The 14,944-nt window shown below is 45.8% G+C and overlaps 58 pseudogenes; all 58 read right to left on the minus strand.

Moving 5' to 3' along the window:
- Positions 1 to 166: 166 nt before the first annotated feature.
- Positions 167 to 285, minus strand: LOC140080547 (5S ribosomal RNA; annotated as a pseudogene).
- A 251-nt stretch (positions 286 to 536) lies between these two features.
- On the minus strand, positions 537 to 655 carry LOC140080344 (5S ribosomal RNA; annotated as a pseudogene).
- A 251-nt stretch (positions 656 to 906) lies between these two features.
- LOC140085979 (5S ribosomal RNA) lies at positions 907 to 1,025 on the minus strand (annotated as a pseudogene).
- A 251-nt stretch (positions 1,026 to 1,276) lies between these two features.
- LOC140081851 (5S ribosomal RNA) lies at positions 1,277 to 1,395 on the minus strand (annotated as a pseudogene).
- A 70-nt stretch (positions 1,396 to 1,465) lies between these two features.
- LOC140099925 (5S ribosomal RNA) lies at positions 1,466 to 1,584 on the minus strand (annotated as a pseudogene).
- Positions 1,585 to 1,654: 70 nt separating this feature from the next.
- LOC140095308 (5S ribosomal RNA) lies at positions 1,655 to 1,773 on the minus strand (annotated as a pseudogene).
- A 70-nt stretch (positions 1,774 to 1,843) lies between these two features.
- Positions 1,844 to 1,962, minus strand: LOC140098405 (5S ribosomal RNA; annotated as a pseudogene).
- Positions 1,963 to 2,032: 70 nt separating this feature from the next.
- Positions 2,033 to 2,151, minus strand: LOC140085435 (5S ribosomal RNA; annotated as a pseudogene).
- A 436-nt stretch (positions 2,152 to 2,587) lies between these two features.
- On the minus strand, positions 2,588 to 2,706 carry LOC140086035 (5S ribosomal RNA; annotated as a pseudogene).
- Positions 2,707 to 2,965: 259 nt separating this feature from the next.
- On the minus strand, positions 2,966 to 3,084 carry LOC140093223 (5S ribosomal RNA; annotated as a pseudogene).
- A 70-nt stretch (positions 3,085 to 3,154) lies between these two features.
- LOC140093224 (5S ribosomal RNA) lies at positions 3,155 to 3,273 on the minus strand (annotated as a pseudogene).
- A 70-nt stretch (positions 3,274 to 3,343) lies between these two features.
- Positions 3,344 to 3,462, minus strand: LOC140099926 (5S ribosomal RNA; annotated as a pseudogene).
- A 255-nt stretch (positions 3,463 to 3,717) lies between these two features.
- LOC140086036 (5S ribosomal RNA) lies at positions 3,718 to 3,836 on the minus strand (annotated as a pseudogene).
- A 70-nt stretch (positions 3,837 to 3,906) lies between these two features.
- LOC140084259 (5S ribosomal RNA) lies at positions 3,907 to 4,025 on the minus strand (annotated as a pseudogene).
- A 259-nt stretch (positions 4,026 to 4,284) lies between these two features.
- On the minus strand, positions 4,285 to 4,403 carry LOC140093225 (5S ribosomal RNA; annotated as a pseudogene).
- Positions 4,404 to 4,473: 70 nt separating this feature from the next.
- LOC140093228 (5S ribosomal RNA) lies at positions 4,474 to 4,592 on the minus strand (annotated as a pseudogene).
- Positions 4,593 to 4,662: 70 nt separating this feature from the next.
- Positions 4,663 to 4,781, minus strand: LOC140099927 (5S ribosomal RNA; annotated as a pseudogene).
- Positions 4,782 to 5,032: 251 nt separating this feature from the next.
- Positions 5,033 to 5,151, minus strand: LOC140078346 (5S ribosomal RNA; annotated as a pseudogene).
- Positions 5,152 to 5,221: 70 nt separating this feature from the next.
- LOC140099928 (5S ribosomal RNA) lies at positions 5,222 to 5,340 on the minus strand (annotated as a pseudogene).
- A 70-nt stretch (positions 5,341 to 5,410) lies between these two features.
- Positions 5,411 to 5,529, minus strand: LOC140099929 (5S ribosomal RNA; annotated as a pseudogene).
- Positions 5,530 to 5,599: 70 nt separating this feature from the next.
- Positions 5,600 to 5,718, minus strand: LOC140099930 (5S ribosomal RNA; annotated as a pseudogene).
- Positions 5,719 to 5,788: 70 nt separating this feature from the next.
- LOC140085011 (5S ribosomal RNA) lies at positions 5,789 to 5,907 on the minus strand (annotated as a pseudogene).
- Positions 5,908 to 6,343: 436 nt separating this feature from the next.
- LOC140086037 (5S ribosomal RNA) lies at positions 6,344 to 6,462 on the minus strand (annotated as a pseudogene).
- A 70-nt stretch (positions 6,463 to 6,532) lies between these two features.
- Positions 6,533 to 6,651, minus strand: LOC140084260 (5S ribosomal RNA; annotated as a pseudogene).
- Positions 6,652 to 6,910: 259 nt separating this feature from the next.
- On the minus strand, positions 6,911 to 7,029 carry LOC140093229 (5S ribosomal RNA; annotated as a pseudogene).
- A 70-nt stretch (positions 7,030 to 7,099) lies between these two features.
- Positions 7,100 to 7,218, minus strand: LOC140093230 (5S ribosomal RNA; annotated as a pseudogene).
- Positions 7,219 to 7,288: 70 nt separating this feature from the next.
- On the minus strand, positions 7,289 to 7,407 carry LOC140093231 (5S ribosomal RNA; annotated as a pseudogene).
- Positions 7,408 to 7,477: 70 nt separating this feature from the next.
- Positions 7,478 to 7,596, minus strand: LOC140093232 (5S ribosomal RNA; annotated as a pseudogene).
- Positions 7,597 to 7,666: 70 nt separating this feature from the next.
- On the minus strand, positions 7,667 to 7,785 carry LOC140099932 (5S ribosomal RNA; annotated as a pseudogene).
- A 255-nt stretch (positions 7,786 to 8,040) lies between these two features.
- On the minus strand, positions 8,041 to 8,159 carry LOC140086038 (5S ribosomal RNA; annotated as a pseudogene).
- A 70-nt stretch (positions 8,160 to 8,229) lies between these two features.
- Positions 8,230 to 8,348, minus strand: LOC140084262 (5S ribosomal RNA; annotated as a pseudogene).
- Positions 8,349 to 8,607: 259 nt separating this feature from the next.
- LOC140093233 (5S ribosomal RNA) lies at positions 8,608 to 8,726 on the minus strand (annotated as a pseudogene).
- Positions 8,727 to 8,796: 70 nt separating this feature from the next.
- On the minus strand, positions 8,797 to 8,915 carry LOC140093234 (5S ribosomal RNA; annotated as a pseudogene).
- A 70-nt stretch (positions 8,916 to 8,985) lies between these two features.
- On the minus strand, positions 8,986 to 9,104 carry LOC140099933 (5S ribosomal RNA; annotated as a pseudogene).
- A 251-nt stretch (positions 9,105 to 9,355) lies between these two features.
- On the minus strand, positions 9,356 to 9,474 carry LOC140078347 (5S ribosomal RNA; annotated as a pseudogene).
- Positions 9,475 to 9,544: 70 nt separating this feature from the next.
- LOC140099935 (5S ribosomal RNA) lies at positions 9,545 to 9,663 on the minus strand (annotated as a pseudogene).
- Positions 9,664 to 9,733: 70 nt separating this feature from the next.
- Positions 9,734 to 9,852, minus strand: LOC140099936 (5S ribosomal RNA; annotated as a pseudogene).
- Positions 9,853 to 9,922: 70 nt separating this feature from the next.
- On the minus strand, positions 9,923 to 10,041 carry LOC140099937 (5S ribosomal RNA; annotated as a pseudogene).
- Positions 10,042 to 10,111: 70 nt separating this feature from the next.
- LOC140085012 (5S ribosomal RNA) lies at positions 10,112 to 10,230 on the minus strand (annotated as a pseudogene).
- A 436-nt stretch (positions 10,231 to 10,666) lies between these two features.
- Positions 10,667 to 10,785, minus strand: LOC140086039 (5S ribosomal RNA; annotated as a pseudogene).
- A 70-nt stretch (positions 10,786 to 10,855) lies between these two features.
- On the minus strand, positions 10,856 to 10,974 carry LOC140084263 (5S ribosomal RNA; annotated as a pseudogene).
- Positions 10,975 to 11,233: 259 nt separating this feature from the next.
- Positions 11,234 to 11,352, minus strand: LOC140093235 (5S ribosomal RNA; annotated as a pseudogene).
- Positions 11,353 to 11,422: 70 nt separating this feature from the next.
- On the minus strand, positions 11,423 to 11,541 carry LOC140093236 (5S ribosomal RNA; annotated as a pseudogene).
- A 70-nt stretch (positions 11,542 to 11,611) lies between these two features.
- Positions 11,612 to 11,730, minus strand: LOC140099938 (5S ribosomal RNA; annotated as a pseudogene).
- A 251-nt stretch (positions 11,731 to 11,981) lies between these two features.
- LOC140099939 (5S ribosomal RNA) lies at positions 11,982 to 12,100 on the minus strand (annotated as a pseudogene).
- A 70-nt stretch (positions 12,101 to 12,170) lies between these two features.
- Positions 12,171 to 12,289, minus strand: LOC140099940 (5S ribosomal RNA; annotated as a pseudogene).
- A 70-nt stretch (positions 12,290 to 12,359) lies between these two features.
- LOC140085013 (5S ribosomal RNA) lies at positions 12,360 to 12,478 on the minus strand (annotated as a pseudogene).
- Positions 12,479 to 12,729: 251 nt separating this feature from the next.
- LOC140091141 (5S ribosomal RNA) lies at positions 12,730 to 12,848 on the minus strand (annotated as a pseudogene).
- Positions 12,849 to 12,918: 70 nt separating this feature from the next.
- Positions 12,919 to 13,037, minus strand: LOC140081853 (5S ribosomal RNA; annotated as a pseudogene).
- Positions 13,038 to 13,107: 70 nt separating this feature from the next.
- On the minus strand, positions 13,108 to 13,226 carry LOC140080548 (5S ribosomal RNA; annotated as a pseudogene).
- A 70-nt stretch (positions 13,227 to 13,296) lies between these two features.
- On the minus strand, positions 13,297 to 13,415 carry LOC140088163 (5S ribosomal RNA; annotated as a pseudogene).
- Positions 13,416 to 13,485: 70 nt separating this feature from the next.
- Positions 13,486 to 13,604, minus strand: LOC140084961 (5S ribosomal RNA; annotated as a pseudogene).
- Positions 13,605 to 13,674: 70 nt separating this feature from the next.
- LOC140092263 (5S ribosomal RNA) lies at positions 13,675 to 13,793 on the minus strand (annotated as a pseudogene).
- Positions 13,794 to 13,863: 70 nt separating this feature from the next.
- On the minus strand, positions 13,864 to 13,982 carry LOC140091568 (5S ribosomal RNA; annotated as a pseudogene).
- A 70-nt stretch (positions 13,983 to 14,052) lies between these two features.
- LOC140094929 (5S ribosomal RNA) lies at positions 14,053 to 14,171 on the minus strand (annotated as a pseudogene).
- A 70-nt stretch (positions 14,172 to 14,241) lies between these two features.
- Positions 14,242 to 14,360, minus strand: LOC140085516 (5S ribosomal RNA; annotated as a pseudogene).
- Positions 14,361 to 14,611: 251 nt separating this feature from the next.
- Positions 14,612 to 14,730, minus strand: LOC140081854 (5S ribosomal RNA; annotated as a pseudogene).
- Positions 14,731 to 14,800: 70 nt separating this feature from the next.
- Positions 14,801 to 14,919, minus strand: LOC140099941 (5S ribosomal RNA; annotated as a pseudogene).
- Positions 14,920 to 14,944: the final 25 nt, after the last annotated feature.

The following is a 14,944-nucleotide window of genomic DNA, read 5'->3' on the forward strand; positions in this document are numbered from 1 at the left end:
GGATTCCCAGCCAGTCTCCCATGCTGGTACTTGCCAAGCCTTAAGCTGCTGCGATCTGATGAGAGCAGGCACATTCAGCTTAGAATGGCCGTTGACAGCAGCTGTTCAATTTGAACCTTCTTTTACTATCTCATAGAGAAACTAACACAATTTTCAGGTTCAAAAAGGTCAACAGAACTTGGGATTCCCAGCCAGTCTCCCATGCTGGTACTTGCCAAGCCTTAAGCTGCATTGCTGCTGCGATCTGACGAGAGCAGGCACATTCAGCTTAGAATGGCCGTTGACAGCAGCTGTTCAATTTGAACCTTCTTTTACTATCTCATAGAGAAACTAACACAATTTTCAGGTTCAAAAAGGTCAACGGAACTTGGGATTCCCAGCCAGTCTCCCATGCTGGTACTTGCCAAGCCTTAAGCTGCTGCGATCTGACGAGAGCAGGCACATTCAGCTTAGAATGGCCGTTGACAGCAGCTGTTCAATTTGAACCTTCTTTTACTATCTCATAGAGAAATTAACACAATTTTCAGGTTCAAAAAGGTCAACAGAACTTGGGATTCCCAGCCAGTCTCCCATGCTGGTACTTGCCAAGCCTTAAGCTGCATTGCTGCTGCGATCTGATGAGAGCAGGCACATTCAGCTTAGAATGGCCGTTGACAGCAGCTGTTCAATTTGAACCTTCTTTTACTATCTCATAGAGAAACTAACACAATTTTCAGGTTCAAAAAGGTCAACGGAACTTGGGATTCCCAGCCAGTCTCCCATGCTGGTACTTGCCAAGCCTTAAGCTGCTGCGATCTGACGAGAGCAGGCACATTCAGCTTAGAATGGCCGTTGACAGCAGCTGTTCAATTTGAACCTTCTTTTACTATCTCATAGAGAAATTAACACAATTTTCAGGTTCAAAAAGGTCAACAGAACTTGGGATTCCCAGCCAGTCTCCCATGCTGGTACTTGCCAAGCCTTAAGCTGCATTCCTGCTGCGATCTGACGAGAGCAGGCACATTCAGCTTAGAATGGCCGTTGACAGCAGCTGTTCAGTTTGAACCTTCTTTTACTATCTCATAGAGAAACTAACACAATTTTCAGGTTCAAAAAGGTCAACGGAACTTGGGATTCCCAGCCAGTCTCCCATGCTGGTACTTGCCAAGCCTTAAGCTGCTGCGATCTGATGAGAGCAGGCACATTCAGCTTAGAATGGCCGTTGACAGCAGCTGTTCAGTTTGAACCTTCTTTTACTATCTCATAGAGAAACTAACACAATTTTCAGGTTCAAAAAGGTCAACAGAACTTGGGATTCCCAGCCAGTCTCCCATGCTGGTACTTGCCAAGCCTTAAGCTGCATTGCTGCTGCGATCTGACGAGAGCAGGCACATTCAGCTTAGAATGGCTGTTGACAGCAGCTGCCTAATTTCTACTTTCTTTTACTATCTCATAGAGAACCTAACACAATTTTCAGGTTCAAAAAGGTCAACGGAACTTGGGATTCCCAGCCAGTCTCCCATGCTGGTACTTGCCAAGCCTTAAGCTGCATTGCTGCTGCGATCTGACGAGAGCAGGCACATTCAGCTTAGAATGGCCGTTGACAGCAGCTGTTCAATTTGAACCTTCTTTTACTATCTCATAGAGAAACTAACACAATTTTCAGGTTCAAAAAGGTCAACAGAACTTGGGATTCCCAGCCAGTCTCCCATGTTGGTACTTGCCAAGCCTTAAGCTGCAATGCTGCTGCGATCTGACGAGAGCAGGCACATTCAGCTTAGAATGGCCGTTGACAGCAGCTGTTCAATTTGAACCTTCTTTTACTATCTCATAGAGAAACTAACACAATTTTCAGGTTCAAAAAGGTCAACAGAACTTGGGATTCCCAGCCAGTCTCCCATGCTGGTACTTGCCAAACCTTAAGCTGCAATGCTGCTGCGATCTGACGAGAGCAGGCACATTCAGCTTAGAATGGCCGTTGACAGCAGCTGTTCAATTTGAACCTTCTTTTACTATCCCATAGAGAAACTAACACAATTTTCAGGTTCAAAAAGGTCAACGGAACTTGGGATTCCCAGCCAGTCTCCCATGCTGGTACTTGCCAAGCCTTAAGCTGCATTGCTGCTGCGATCTGACGAGAGCAGGCACATTCAGCTTAGAACGGCCGTTGACAGCAGCTGTTCAATTTGAACCTTCTTTTACTATCTCATAGAGAAACGAACACAATTTTCAGGTTCAAAAAGGTCAACGGAACTTGGGATTCCCAGCCAGTCTCCCATGCTGGTACTTGCCAAGCCTTAAGCTGCTGCGATCTGATGAGAGCAGGCACATTCAGCTTAGAATGGCCGTTGACAGCAGCTGTTCAATTTGAACCTTCTTTAACTATCTCATAGAGAAACTAACACAATTTTCAGGTTCAAAAAGGTCAACAGAACTTGGGATTCCCAGCCAGTCTCCCATGCTGGTACTTGCCAAGCATTAAGCTGCATGCTGCGATCTGACGAGAGCAGGCACATTCAGCTTAGAATGGCCGTTGACAGCAGCTGCCTAATTTCTACTTCCTTTTACTATCTCATAGAGAAACTAACACAATTTTCAGGTTCAAAAAGGTCAACGGAACTTGGGATTCCCAGCCAGTCTCCCGTGCTGGTACTTGCCAAGCCTTAAGCTGCATTGCTGCTGCGATCTGACGAGAGCAGGCACATTCAGCTTAGAATGGCCGTTGACAGCAGCTGTTCAATTTGAACCTTCTTTTACTATCTCATAGAGAAACTAACACAATTTTCAGGTTCAAAAAGGTCAACGGAACTTGGGATTCGCAGCCAGTCTCCCATGCTGGTACTTGCCAAGCCTTAAGCTGCATCGCTGCTGTGATCCGACAAGAGCACGCGCATTCAGCTTAGAATGGCCGTTGACAGCAGCTGTTCAATTTGAACCTTCTTTTACTATCTCATAGAGAAACTAACACAATTTTCAGGTTCAAAAAGGTCAACAGAACTTGGGATTCCCAGCCAGTCTCCCATGCTGGTACTTGCCAAGCCTTAAGCTGCAATGCTGCTGCGATCTGACGAGAGCAGGCACATTCAGCTTAGAATGGCCGTTGACAGCAGCTGTTCAATTTGAACCTTCTTTTACTATCTAATAGAGAAACTAACACAATTTTCAGGTTCAAAAAGGTCAACAGAACTTGGGATTCCCAGCCAGTCTCCCATGCTGGTACTTGCCAAGCCTTAAGCTGCAATGCTGCTGCGATCTGACGAGAGCAGGCACATTCAGCTTAGAATGGCCGTTGACAGCAGCTGTTCAATTTGAACCTTCTTTTACTATCCCATAGAGAAACTAACACAATTTTCAGGTTCAAAAAGGTCAACGGAACTTGGGATTCCCAGCCAGTCTCCCATGCTGGTACTTGCCAAGCCTTAAGCTGCATTGCTGCTGCGATCTGACGAGAGCAGGCACATTCAGCTTAGAATGGCCGTTGACAGCAGCTGTTCAATTTGAACCTTCTTTTACTATCTCATAGAGAAACTAACACAATTTTCAGGTTCAAAAAGGTCAACAGAACTTGGGATTCCCAGCCAGTCTCCCATGCTGGTACTTGCCAAGCATTAAGCTGCATGCTGCGATCTGACGAGAGCAGGCACATTCAGCTTAGAATGGCCGTTGACAGCAGCTGCCTAATTTCTACTTCCTTTTACTATCTCATAGAGAAACTAACACAATTTTCAGGTTCAAAAAGGTCAACGGAACTTGGGATTCCCAGCCAGTCTCCCGTGCTGGTACTTGCCAAGCCTTAAGCTGCATTGCTGCTGCGATCTGACGAGAGCAGGCACATTCAGCTTAGAATGGCCGTTGACAGCAGCTGTTCAATTTGAACCTTCTTTTACTATCTCATAGAGAAACTAACACAATTTTCAGGTTCAAAAAGGTCAACGGAACTTGGGATTCCCAGCCAGTCTCCCATGCTGGTACTTGCCAAGCCTTAAGCTGCATTGATGCTGCGATCTGACGAGAGCAGGCACATTCAGCTTAGAATGGCCGTTGACAGCAGCTGTTCAGTTTGAACCTTCTTTTACTATCTCATAGAGAAACTAACACAATTTTCAGGTTCAAAAAGGTCAACGGAACTTGGAATTCGCAGCCAGTCTCCCATGCTGGTACTTGCCAAGCCTTAAGCTGCATCGCTGCTGTGATCCGACAAGAGCACGCGCATTCAGCTTAGAATGGCCGTTGACAGCAGCTGTTCAATTTGAACCTTCTTTTACTATCTCATAGAGAAACTAACACAATTTTCAGGTTCAAAAAGGTCAACAGAACTTGGGATTCCCAGCCAGTCTCCCATGCTGGTACTTGCCAAGCCTTAAGCTGCAATGCTGCTGCGATCTGACGAGAGCAGGCACATTCAGCTTAGAATGGCCGTTGACAGCAGCTGTTCAATTTGAACCTTCTTTTACTATCTCATAGAGAAACTAACACAATTTTCAGGTTCAAAAAGGTCAACAGAACTTGGGATTCCCAGCCAGTCTCCCATGCTGGTACTTGCCAAGCCTTAAGCTGCAATGCTGCTGCGATCTGACGAGAGCAGGCACATTCAGCTTAGAATGGCCGTTGACAGCAGCTGTTCAATTTGAACCTTCTTTTACTATCCCATAGAGAAACTAACACAATTTTCAGGTTCAAAAAGGTCAACGGAACTTGGGATTCCCAGCCAGTCTCCCATGCTGGTACTTGCCAAGCCTTAAGCTGCATTGCTGCTGCGATCTGACGAGAGCAGGCACATTCAGCTTAGAATGGCCGTTGACAGCAGCTGTTCAATTTGAACCTTCTTTTACTATCTCATAGAGAAACTAACACAATTTTCAGGTTCAAAAAGGTCAACGGAACTTGGGATTCCCAGCCAGTCTCCCATGCTGGTACTTGCCAAGCCTTAAGCTGCTGCGATCTGACGAGAGCAGGCACATTCAGCTTAGAATGGCCGTTGACAGCAGCTGTTCAATTTGAACCTTCTTTTACTATCTCATAGAGAAATTAACACAATTTTCAGGTTCAAAAAGGTCAACAGAACTTGGGATTCCCAGCCAGTCTCCCATGCTGGTACTTGCCAAGCCTTAAGCTGCATTGCTGCTGCGATCTGACGAGAGCAGGCACTTTCAGCTTAGAATGGCTGTTGACAGCAGCTGTTCAATTTGAACCTTCTTTTACTATATTATAGAGAAACTAACACAATTTTCAGGTTCAAAAAGGTCAACGGAACTTGGGATTCCCAGCCAGTCTCCCATGCTGGTACTTGCCAAGCCTTAAGCTGCATTGCTGCTGCGATCTGACGAGAGCAGGCACATTCAGCTTAGAATGGCCGTTGACAGCAGCTGTTCAGTTTGAACCTTCTTTTACTATCTCATAGAGAAACTAACACAATTTTCAGGTTCAAAAAGGTCAACGGAACTTGGGATTCCCAGCCAGTCTCCCATGCTGGTACTTGCCAAGCCTTAAGCTGCATTGCTGCTGCGATCTGACGAGAGCAGGCACATTCAGCTTAGAATGGCCGTTGACAGCAGCTGCCTAATTTCTACTTTCTTTTACTATCTCATAGAGAAACTAACACAATTTTCAGGTTCAAAAAGGTCAACGGAACTTGGGATTCCCAGCCAGTCTCCCATGCTGGTACTTGCCAAGCCTTAAGCTGCATTGCTGCTGCGATCTGACGAGAGCAGGCACATTCAGCTTAGAATGGCCGTTGACAGCAGCTGTTCAATTTGAACCTTCTTTTACTATCTCATAGAGAAACTAACACAATTTTCAGGTTCAAAAAGGTCAACGGAACTTGTGATTCCCAGCCAGTCTCCCATGCTGGTACTTGCCAAGCCTTAAGCTGCATTGCTGCTGCGATCTGACGAGAGCAGGCACATTCAGCTTAGAATGGCCGTTGACAGCAGCTGTTCAGTTTGAACCTTCTTTTACTATCTCATAGAGAAACTAACACAATTTTCAGGTTCAAAAAGGTCAACGGAACTTGGGATTCCCAGCCAGTCTCCCATGCTGGTACTTGCCAAGCCTTAAGCTGCTGCGATCTGATGAGAGCAGGCACATTCAGCTTAGAATGGCCGTTGACAGCAGCTGTTCAATTTGAACCTTCTTTTACTATCTCATAGAGAAACTAACACAATTTTCAGGTTCAAAAAGGTCAACAGAACTTGGGATTCCCAGCCAGTCTCCCATGCTGGTACTTGCCAAGCATTAAGCTGCATGCTGCGATCTGACGAGAGCAGGCACATTCAGCTTAGAATGGCCGTTGACAGCAGCTGCCTAATTTCTACTTCCTTTTACTATCTCATAGAGAAACTAACACAATTTTCAGGTTCAAAAAGGTCAACGGAACTTGGGATTCCCAGCCAGTCTCCCGTGCTGGTACTTGCCAAGCCTTAAGCTGCATTGCTGCTGCGATCTGACGAGAGCAGGCACATTCAGCTTAGAATGGCCGTTGACAGCAGCTGTTCAATTTGAACCTTCTTTTACTATCTCATAGAGAAACTAACACAATTTTCAGGTTCAAAAAGGTCAACGGAACTTGGGATTCCCAGCCAGTCTCCCATGCTGGTACTTGCCAAGCCTTAAGCTGCATTGATGCTGCGATCTGACGAGAGCAGGCACATTCAGCTTAGAATGGCCGTTGACAGCAGCTGTTCAGTTTGAACCTTCTTTTACTATCTCATAGAGAAACTAACACAATTTTCAGGTTCAAAAAGGTCAACGGAACTTGGAATTCGCAGCCAGTCTCCCATGCTGGTACTTGCCAAGCCTTAAGCTGCATCGCTGCTGTGATCCGACAAGAGCACGCGCATTCAGCTTAGAATGGCCGTTGACAGCAGCTGTTCAATTTGAACCTTCTTTTACTATCTCATAGAGAAACTAACACAATTTTCAGGTTCAAAAAGGTCAACAGAACTTGGGATTCCCAGCCAGTCTCCCATGCTGGTACTTGCCAAGCCTTAAGCTGCAATGCTGCTGCGATCTGACGAGAGCAGGCACATTCAGCTTAGAATGGCCGTTGACAGCAGCTGTTCAATTTGAACCTTCTTTTACTATCTCATAGAGAAACTAACACAATTTTCAGGTTCAAAAAGGTCAACAGAACTTGGGATTCCCAGCCAGTCTCCCATGCTGGTACTTGCCAAGCCTTAAGCTGCAATGCTGCTGCGATCTGACGAGAGCAGGCACATTCAGCTTAGAATGGCCGTTGACAGCAGCTGTTCAATTTGAACCTTCTTTTACTATCTCATAGAGAAACTAACACAATTTTCAGGTTCAAAAAGGTCAACAGAACTTGGGATTCCCAGCCAGTCTCCCATGCTGGTACTTGCCAAGCCTTAAGCTGCAATGCTGCTGCGATCTGACGAGAGCAGGCACATTCAGCTTAGAATGGCCGTTGACAGCAGCTGTTCAATTTGAACCTTCTTTTACTATCTAATAGAGAAACTAACACAATTTTCAGGTTCAAAAAGGTCAACAGAACTTGGGATTCCCAGCCAGTCTCCCATGCTGGTACTTGCCAAGCCTTAAGCTGCAATGCTGCTGCGATCTGACGAGAGCAGGCACATTCAGCTTAGAATGGCCGTTGACAGCAGCTGTTCAATTTGAACCTTCTTTTACTATCCCATAGAGAAACTAACACAATTTTCAGGTTCAAAAAGGTCAACGGAACTTGGGATTCCCAGCCAGTCTCCCATGCTGGTACTTGCCAAGCCTTAAGCTGCATTGCTGCTGCGATCTGACGAGAGCAGGCACATTCAGCTTAGAATGGCCGTTGACAGCAGCTGTTCAATTTGAACCTTCTTTTACTATCTCATAGAGAAACTAACACAATTTTCAGGTTCAAAAAGGTCAACAGAACTTGGGATTCCCAGCCAGTCTCCCATGCTGGTACTTGCCAAGCATTAAGCTGCATGCTGCGATCTGACGAGAGCAGGCACATTCAGCTTAGAATGGCCGTTGACAGCAGCTGCCTAATTTCTACTTCCTTTTACTATCTCATAGAGAAACTAACACAATTTTCAGGTTCAAAAAGGTCAACGGAACTTGGGATTCCCAGCCAGTCTCCCGTGCTGGTACTTGCCAAGCCTTAAGCTGCATTGCTGCTGCGATCTGACGAGAGCAGGCACATTCAGCTTAGAATGGCCGTTGACAGCAGCTGTTCAATTTGAACCTTCTTTTACTATCTCATAGAGAAACTAACACAATTTTCAGGTTCAAAAAGGTCAACGGAACTTGGGATTCCCAGCCAGTCTCCCATGCTGGTACTTGCCAAGCCTTAAGCTGCATTGATGCTGCGATCTGACGAGAGCAGGCACATTCAGCTTAGAATGGCCGTTGACAGCAGCTGTTCAGTTTGAACCTTCTTTTACTATCTCATAGAGAAACTAACACAATTTTCAGGTTCAAAAAGGTCAACGGAACTTGGAATTCGCAGCCAGTCTCCCATGCTGGTACTTGCCAAGCCTTAAGCTGCATCGCTGCTGTGATCCGACAAGAGCACGCGCATTCAGCTTAGAATGGCCGTTGACAGCAGCTGTTCAATTTGAACCTTCTTTTACTATCTCATAGAGAAACTAACACAATTTTCAGGTTCAAAAAGGTCAACAGAACTTGGGATTCCCAGCCAGTCTCCCATGCTGGTACTTGCCAAGCCTTAAGCTGCAATGCTGCTGCGATCTGACGAGAGCAGGCACATTCAGCTTAGAATGGCCGTTGACAGCAGCTGTTCAATTTGAACCTTCTTTTACTATCTCATAGAGAAACTAACACAATTTTCAGGTTCAAAAAGGTCAACAGAACTTGGGATTCCCAGCCAGTCTCCCATGCTGGTACTTGCCAAGCCTTAAGCTGCAATGCTGCTGCGATCTGACGAGAGCAGGCACATTCAGCTTAGAATGGCCGTTGACAGCAGCTGTTCAATTTGAACCTTCTTTTACTATCCCATAGAGAAACTAACACAATTTTCAGGTTCAAAAAGGTCAACGGAACTTGGGATTCCCAGCCAGTCTCCCATGCTGGTACTTGCCAAGCCTTAAGCTGCATTGCTGCTGCGATCTGACGAGAGCAGGCACATTCAGCTTAGAATGGCCGTTGACAGCAGCTGTTCAATTTGAACCTTCTTTTACTATCTCATAGAGAAACTAACACAATTTTCAGGTTCAAAAAGGTCAACGGAACTTGGGATTCCCAGCCAGTCTCCCATGCTGGTACTTGCCAAGCCTTAAGCTGCTGCGATCTGACGAGAGCAGGCACATTCAGCTTAGAATGGCCGTTGACAGCAGCTGTTCAATTTGAACCTTCTTTTACTATCTCATAGAGAAATTAACACAATTTTCAGGTTCAAAAAGGTCAACAGAACTTGGGATTCCCAGCCAGTCTCCCATGCTGGTACTTGCCAAGCCTTAAGCTGCATTGCTGCTGCGATCTGACGAGAGCAGGCACTTTCAGCTTAGAATGGCTGTTGACAGCAGCTGTTCAATTTGAACCTTCTTTTACTATATTATAGAGAAACTAACACAATTTTCAGGTTCAAAAAGGTCAACGGAACTTGGGATTCCCAGCCAGTCTCCCATGCTGGTACTTGCCAAGCCTTAAGCTGCATTGCTGCTGCGATCTGACGAGAGCAGGCACATTCAGCTTAGAATGGCCGTTGACAGCAGCTGTTCAGTTTGAACCTTCTTTTACTATCTCATAGAGAAACTAACACAATTTTCAGGTTCAAAAAGGTCAACGGAACTTGGGATTCCCAGCCAGTCTCCCATGCTGGTACTTGCCAAGCCTTAAGCTGCATTGCTGCTGCGATCTGACGAGAGCAGGCACATTCAGCTTAGAATGGCCGTTGACAGCAGCTGCCTAATTTCTACTTTCTTTTACTATCTCATAGAGAAACTAACACAATTTTCAGGTTCAAAAAGGTCAACGGAACTTGGGATTCCCAGCCAGTCTCCCATGCTGGTACTTGCCAAGCCTTAAGCTGCATTGCTGCTGCGATCTGACGAGAGCAGGCACATTCAGCTTAGAATGGCCGTTGACAGCAGCTGTTCAATTTGAACCTTCTTTTACTATCTCATAGAGAAACTAACACAATTTTCAGGTTCAAAAAGGTCAACGGAACTTGTGATTCCCAGCCAGTCTCCCATGCTGGTACTTGCCAAGCCTTAAGCTGCATTGCTGCTGCGATCTGACGAGAGCAGGCACATTCAGCTTAGAATGGCCGTTGACAGCAGCTGTTCAGTTTGAACCTTCTTTTACTATCTCATAGAGAAACTAACACAATTTTCAGGTTCAAAAAGGTCAACGGAACTTGGGATTCCCAGCCAGTCTCCCATGCTGGTACTTGCCAAGCCTTAAGCTGCTGCGATCTGATGAGAGCAGGCACATTCAGCTTAGAATGGCCGTTGACAGCAGCTGTTCAATTTGAACCTTCTTTTACTATCTCATAGAGAAACTAACACAATTTTCAGGTTCAAAAAGGTCAACAGAACTTGGGATTCCCAGCCAGTCTCCCATGCTGGTACTTGCCAAGCATTAAGCTGCATGCTGCGATCTGACGAGAGCAGGCACATTCAGCTTAGAATGGCCGTTGACAGCAGCTGCCTAATTTCTACTTCCTTTTACTATCTCATAGAGAAACTAACACAATTTTCAGGTTCAAAAAGGTCAACGGAACTTGGGATTCCCAGCCAGTCTCCCGTGCTGGTACTTGCCAAGCCTTAAGCTGCATTGCTGCTGCGATCTGACGAGAGCAGGCACATTCAGCTTAGAATGGCCGTTGACAGCAGCTGTTCAATTTGAACCTTCTTTTACTATCTCATAGAGAAACTAACACAATTTTCAGGTTCAAAAAGGTCAACGGAACTTGGGATTCCCAGCCAGTCTCCCATGCTGGTACTTGCCAAGCCTTAAGCTGCATTGATGCTGCGATCTGACGAGAGCAGGCACATTCAGCTTAGAATGGCCGTTGACAGCAGCTGTTCAGTTTGAACCTTCTTTTACTATCTCATAGAGAAACTAACACAATTTTCAGGTTCAAAAAGGTCAACGGAACTTGGAATTCGCAGCCAGTCTCCCATGCTGGTACTTGCCAAGCCTTAAGCTGCATCGCTGCTGTGATCCGACAAGAGCACGCGCATTCAGCTTAGAATGGCCGTTGACAGCAGCTGTTCAATTTGAACCTTCTTTTACTATCTCATAGAGAAACTAACACAATTTTCAGGTTCAAAAAGGTCAACAGAACTTGGGATTCCCAGCCAGTCTCCCATGCTGGTACTTGCCAAGCCTTAAGCTGCAATGCTGCTGCGATCTGACGAGAGCAGGCACATTCAGCTTAGAATGGCCGTTGACAGCAGCTGTTCAATTTGAACCTTCTTTTACTATCTCATAGAGAAACTAACACAATTTTCAGGTTCAAAAAGGTCAACAGAACTTGGGATTCCCAGCCAGTCTCCCATGCTGGTACTTGCCAAGCCTTAAGCTGCAATGCTGCTGCGATCTGACGAGAGCAGGCACATTCAGCTTAGAATGGCCGTTGACAGCAGCTGTTCAATTTGAACCTTCTTTTACTATCCCATAGAGAAACTAACACAATTTTCAGGTTCAAAAAGGTCAACGGAACTTGGGATTCCCAGCCAGTCTCCCATGCTGGTACTTGCCAAGCCTTAAGCTGCATTGCTGCTGCGATCTGACGAGAGCAGGCACATTCAGCTTAGAATGGCCGTTGACAGCAGCTGTTCAATTTGAACCTTCTTTTACTATCTCATAGAGAAACTAACACAATTTTCAGGTTCAAAAAGGTCAACGGAACTTGGGATTCCCAGCCAGTCTCCCATGCTGGTACTTGCCAAGCCTTAAGCTGCTGCGATCTGACGAGAGCAGGCACATTCAGCTTAGAATGGCCGTTGACAGCAGCTGTTCAGTTTGAACCTTCTTTTACTATCTCATAGAGAAACTAACACAATTTTCAGGTTCAAAAAGGTCAACGGAACTTGGGATTCCCAGCCAGTCTCCCATGCTGGTACTTGCCAAGCCTTAAGCTGCATTGCTGCTGCGATCTGACGAGAGCAGGCACATTCAGCTTAGAATGGCCGTTGACAGCAGCTGCCTAATTTCTACTTTCTTTTACTATCTCATAGAGAAACTAACACAATTTTCAGGTTCAAAAAGGTCAACGGAACTTGGGATTCCCAGCCAGTCTCCCATGCTGGTACTTGCCAAGCCTTAAGCTGCATTGCTGCTGCGATCTGACGAGAGCAGGCACATTCAGCTTAGAATGGCCGTTGACAGCAGCTGTTCAATTTGAACCTTCTTTTACTATCTCATAGAGAAACTAACACAATTTTCAGGTTCAAAAAGGTCAACGGAACTTGTGATTCCCAGCCAGTCTCCCATGCTGGTACTTGCCAAGCCTTAAGCTGCATTGCTGCTGCGATCTGACGAGAGCAGGCACATTCAGCTTAGAATGGCCGTTGACAGCAGCTGTTCAGTTTGAACCTTCTTTTACTATCTCATAGAGAAACTAACACAATTTTCAGGTTCAAAAAGGTCAACGGAACTTGGGATTCCCAGCCAGTCTCCCATGCTGGTACTTGCCAAGCCTTAAGCTGCTGCGATCTGATGAGAGCAGGCACATTCAGCTTAGAATGGCCGTTGACAGCAGCTGTTCAATTTGAACCTTCTTTTACTATCTCATAGAGAAACTAACACAATTTTCAGGTTCAAAAAGGTCAACAGAACTTGGGATTCCCAGCCAGTCTCCCATGCTGGTACTTGCCAAGCCTTAAGCTTCATTGTTGCTGCGATCTGACGAGAGCAGGCACATTCAGCTTAGAATGGCCGTTGACAGCAGCTGTTCAGTTTGAACCTTCTTTTACTATCTCATAGAGAAACTAACACAATTTTCAGGTTCAAAAAGGTCAACAGAACTTGGGATTCCCAGCCAGTCTCCCATGCTGGTACTTGCCAAGCCTTAAGCTGCATTGCTGCTGCGATCTGACGAGAGCAGGCACATTCAGCTTAGAATGGCTGTTGACAGCAGCTGTTCAATTTGAACCTTCTTTTACTATCTCATAGAAAAACTAGCACAATTTTCAGGTTCAAAAAGGTCAACAGAACTTGGGATTCCCAGCCAGTCTCCCATGCTGGTACTTGCCAAGCCTTAAGCTGCATTGCTGCTGCGATCTGACGAGAGCAGGCACATTCAGCTTAGAATGGCCGTTGACAGCAGCTGTTCAATTTGAACCTTCTTTTACTATCTCATAGAGAAACTAACACAATTTTCAGGTTCAAAAAGGTCAACGGAACTTGGGATTCCCAGCCAGTCTCCCCTGCTGGTACTTGCCAAGCCTTAAGCTGCATTGCTGCTGCGATCTGACGAGAGCAGGCACATTCAGCTTAGAATGGCCGTTGACAGCAGCTGTTCAGTTTGAACCTTCTTTTACTATCTCATAGAGAAACTAACACAATTTTCAGGTTCAAAAAGGTCAACGGAACTTGGGATTCCCAGCCAGTCTCCCATGCTGGTACTTGCCAAGCCTTAAGCTACATTGCTGCTGCGATCTGACGAGAGCAGGCACATTCAGCTTAGAATGGCCGTTGACAGCAGCTGTTCAATTTGAACCTTCTTTTACCATCTTTGACAGAGAAACTAACAATTTTCAGGTTCAAAAAGGTCAACGGAACTTGGGATTCCCAGCCAGTCTCCCATGCTGGTACTTGCCAAGCCTTAAGCGACATTGCTGCTGCGATCTGATGAGAGCAGGCACATTCAGCTTAGAATGGCCGTTGACAGCAGCTGTTCAATTTGAACCTTCTTTTACTATCTCATAGAGAAACTAACACAATTTTCAGGTTCAAAAAGGTCAACGGAACTTGGGATTCCCAGCCAGTCTCCCATGCTGGTACTTGCCAAGCCTTAAGCTGCATTGCTGCTGCGATCTGACGAGAGCAGGCACATTCAGCTTAGAATGGCCGCTGCCAGCAGCTGTTCAATTTGAACCTTCTTTTACCATCTTTGACAGAGAAACTAACAATTTTCAGGTTCAAAAAGGTCAACGGAACTTGGGATTCCCAGCCAGTCTCCCATGCTTGTACTTGCCAAGCCTTAAGCTGCATTGTTGCTGCGATCTGACGAGAGCACGCACATTCAGCTTAGAATGGCCGTTGACAGCAGCTGTTCAATTTGAACCTTCTTTTACTATCTCATAGAGAAACTAACACAATTTTCAGGTTCAAAAAGGTCAACAGAACTTGGGATTCCCAGCCAGTCTCCCATGCTGGTACTTGCCAAGCCTTAAGCTGCATTGCTGCTGCGATCTGACGAGAGCAGGCACATTCAGCTTAGAATTGCCGTTGACAGAAGCTGTTCAATTTGAACCTTCTTTTACTATCTCATAGAGAAACTAACACAATTTTCAGGTTCAAAAAGGTCAACGGAACTTGGGATTCCCAGCCAGTCTCCCATGCTGGTACTTGCCAAGCCTTAAGCTGCTGCGATCTGATGAGAGCAGGCACATTCAGCTTAGAATGGCCGTTGACAGCAGCTGTTCAGTTTGAACCTTCTTTTACTATCTCATAGAGAAACTAACACAATTTTCAGGTTCAAAAAGGTCAACAGAACTTGGGATTCCCAGCCAGTCTCCCATGCTGGTACTTGCCAAGCCTTAAGCTGCATTGCTGCTGCGATCTGACGAGAGCAGGCACATTCAGCTTAGAATGGCTGTTGACAGCAGCTGCCTAATTTCTACTTTCTTTTACTATCTCATAGAGAAACTAACACAATTTTCAGGTTCAAAAAGGTCAACGGAACTTGGGATTCCCAGCCAGTCTCCCATGCTGGTACTTGCCAAGCCTTAAGCTGCATTGCTGCTGCGATCTGACGAGAGCAGGCACATTCAGCTTAGAATGGCCGTTGACAGCAGCTGTTCAATTTGAACCTTCT

The sequence above is a fragment of the Engystomops pustulosus genome, chromosome 9 (assembly GCF_040894005.1).
Source record: "Engystomops pustulosus chromosome 9, aEngPut4.maternal, whole genome shotgun sequence".
NCBI classification, from domain to species: Eukaryota; Metazoa; Chordata; class Amphibia; order Anura; family Leptodactylidae; genus Engystomops; species Engystomops pustulosus.